Raw genomic sequence first — 2856 nt, 5'->3', positions numbered from 1 at the left:
GTGTGTCTATAACAGTGTAGTATGTATGGCCCTATACAGGTGTACAGTAGCTGGTGTGCTGTCAGGGGGTGTGTCTATAACAGTGTAGCATGTATGGCCCTATACAGGGGTACAGTAGCTGGTGTGATGGCAGGGGGTGTGTCTATAACAGTGTAGCATGTATGGCCCTATACAGGGGTACAGTAGCTGGTGTGATGGCAGGGGGTGTGGCTATAACTGTGTAGTATGTATGGCCCTATACAGGTGTACAGTAGCTGGTGTGATGGCAGGGGGTGGCTATAACTGTGTAGTATGTATGGCCCTATACAGGTGTACAGTAGCTGGTGTGATGGCAGGGGGTGTGGCTATAACTGTGTAGTATGAATGGCCCTATACAGGTGTACAGTAGCTGGTGTGATGGCAGGGGGTGTGGCTATAACAGTGTAGTATGTATGGCCCTATACAGGTGTACAGTAGCTGGTGTGATGGCAGGGGGTGTGGCTATAACTGTGTAGTATGTATGGCCCTATACAGGGTTACAGTAGCTGGTGTGCTGTCAGGGGGTGTGTCTATAACAGTGTAGTATGAATGGCCTTATACAGGTGTACAGTAGCTGGTGTGATGGCAGGGGGTGTGTCTATAACAGTGTAGCATGTATGGCCTTATACAGGTGTACAGTAGCTGGTGTGATGGCAGGGGGTGTGGCTATAACTGTGTAGTATGTATGGCCCTATACAGGTGTACAGTAGCTGGTGTGATGGCAGGGGGTGTGGCTATAACTGTGTAGTATGTATGGCCCTATACAGGTGTACAGTAGCTGGTGTGATGGCAGGGGTGTAGCTATAACTGTGTAGTATGTATGGCCCTATACAGGTGTACAGTAGCTGGTGTGATGGCAGGGGGTGTGGCTATAACTGTGTAGTATGTATGGCCCTATACAGGTGTACAGTAGCTGGTGTGATGGCAGGGGGTGTGGCTATAACTGTGTAGTATGTATGGCCCTATACAGGTGTACAGTAGCTGGTGTGATGGCAGGGGGTATGGCTATAACTGTGTAGTATGTATGGCCCTATACAGGTGTACAGTAGCTGGTGTGATGGCAGGGGGTGTGGCTATAACTGTGTAGTATGAATGGCCCTATACAGGTGTACAGTAGCTGGTGTGATGGCAGGGGGTGTGGCTATAACTGTGTAGTATGTATGGCCCTATACAGGTGTACAGTAGCTGGTGTGATGGCAGGGGGTGTGGCTATAACTGTGTAGTATGTATGGCCCTATACAGGGTTACAGTAGCTGGTGTGATGGCAGGGGGTGTGGCTATAACTGTGTAGTATGAATGGCCCTATACAGGTGTACAGTAGCTGGTGTGATGGCAGGGGGTGTGGCTATAACTGTGTAGTATGAATGGCCCTATACAGGTGTACAGTAGCTGGTGTGATGTCAGGGGGTGTGTCTATAACAGCGTAGTATGTAAGGCCCTATACAGGTGTACAGTAGCTGGTGTGATGTCAGGGGGTGTGTCTATAACAGCGTAGTATGTAAGGCCCTATACAGGTGTACAGTAGCTGGTGTGGTGTCAGGATGAGGCTATAACAGTGTAGTATGTAAGGGCCTATACAGGGGTACAGTAGCTAGTGTGCAGTCAGGGGGTGTGTCTATAACAGCGTAGTATGTAAGGCCCTATACAGGTGTACAGTAGCTGGTGTGATGGCAGGGGGTGTGTCTATAACAGTGTAGTATGTAAGGGCCTATACAGGTGTACAGTAGCTGGTGTGCTGTCAGGGGGTGAGGCTATAACAGTGTAGTATGTATGGCCATATACAGGTGTACAGTAGCTGGTGTGCTGTCAGGGGGTGAGGCTATAACAGTGTAGTATGTATGGCCATATACAGGTGTACAGTAGCTAGTGTGCAGTCAGGGGGTGTGTCTATAACAGTGTAGTATGTATGGCCATTTACAGGGGTACAGTAGCTAGTGTGGTGTCAGGGGGTGAGGCTATAACAGTGTAGTATGTATGGCCATATACAGGTGTACAGAAGCTGGTGTGATGGCAGGGGGTGTGGGGTGTGGCTGCTGTGTCATAATAACAGTTGTCTAATCTGTGATTATCAGGATTATCTGAGAACAGTGTGCTGGTCGTCCTTTACCCCGTTCTAGTGTCCCTAATCTACTGTCACAATCTGACACTACTACTCCTACAGAGGAGAGGCTAGGCTAGGTCTGACACTACTACTCCTACAGAGGAGAGGCTAGGCTAGGTCTGACACTACTACTCCTACAGAGGAGACGCTAGGCTAGGTCTGACACTACTACTCCTACAGAGGAGACGCTAGGCTAGGTCTGACACTACTCCTACAGAGGAGAGGAGACGCTAGGCTAGGTCTGACACTACTACTCCTACAGAGGAGACGCTAGGCTAGGTCTGACACTACTCCTACAGAGGAGAGGAGATGCTAGGCTAGGCTAGGTCTGACATTACTACTACAGAGGAGACGCTAGGCTAGGTCTGACACTGCTACTACAGAGGAGAGGAGACGCTAGGCTAGGCTAGGTCTGACACTACTACTACAGAGGAGACGCTAGGCTAGGTCTGACACTACTACTACAGAGGAGACGCTAGGCTAGGTCTGACACTACTACTACAGAGGAGAGGAGACGCTAGGCTAGGTCTGACACTACAACTACAGAGGAGATGCTAGGCTAGGTCTGACACTACTACTACAGAGGAGAGGAGACGCTAGGCTAGGCTAGGTCTGACATTACTACTCCTACAGAGGAGACGCTAGGCTAGGTCTGACACTACTACTACAGAGGAGAGGAGACGCTAGGCTAGGCTAGGTCTGACACTACTACTCCTACAGAGGAGACGCTAGGCTAG

The sequence above is a fragment of the Oncorhynchus masou genome, unplaced genomic scaffold, assembly GCF_036934945.1.
Source record: "Oncorhynchus masou masou isolate Uvic2021 unplaced genomic scaffold, UVic_Omas_1.1 unplaced_scaffold_1948, whole genome shotgun sequence".
In the NCBI taxonomy this organism is placed as follows: Eukaryota; Metazoa; Chordata; class Actinopteri; order Salmoniformes; family Salmonidae; genus Oncorhynchus; species Oncorhynchus masou.
Note: the sequence above shows the minus strand (reverse complement) of the source record.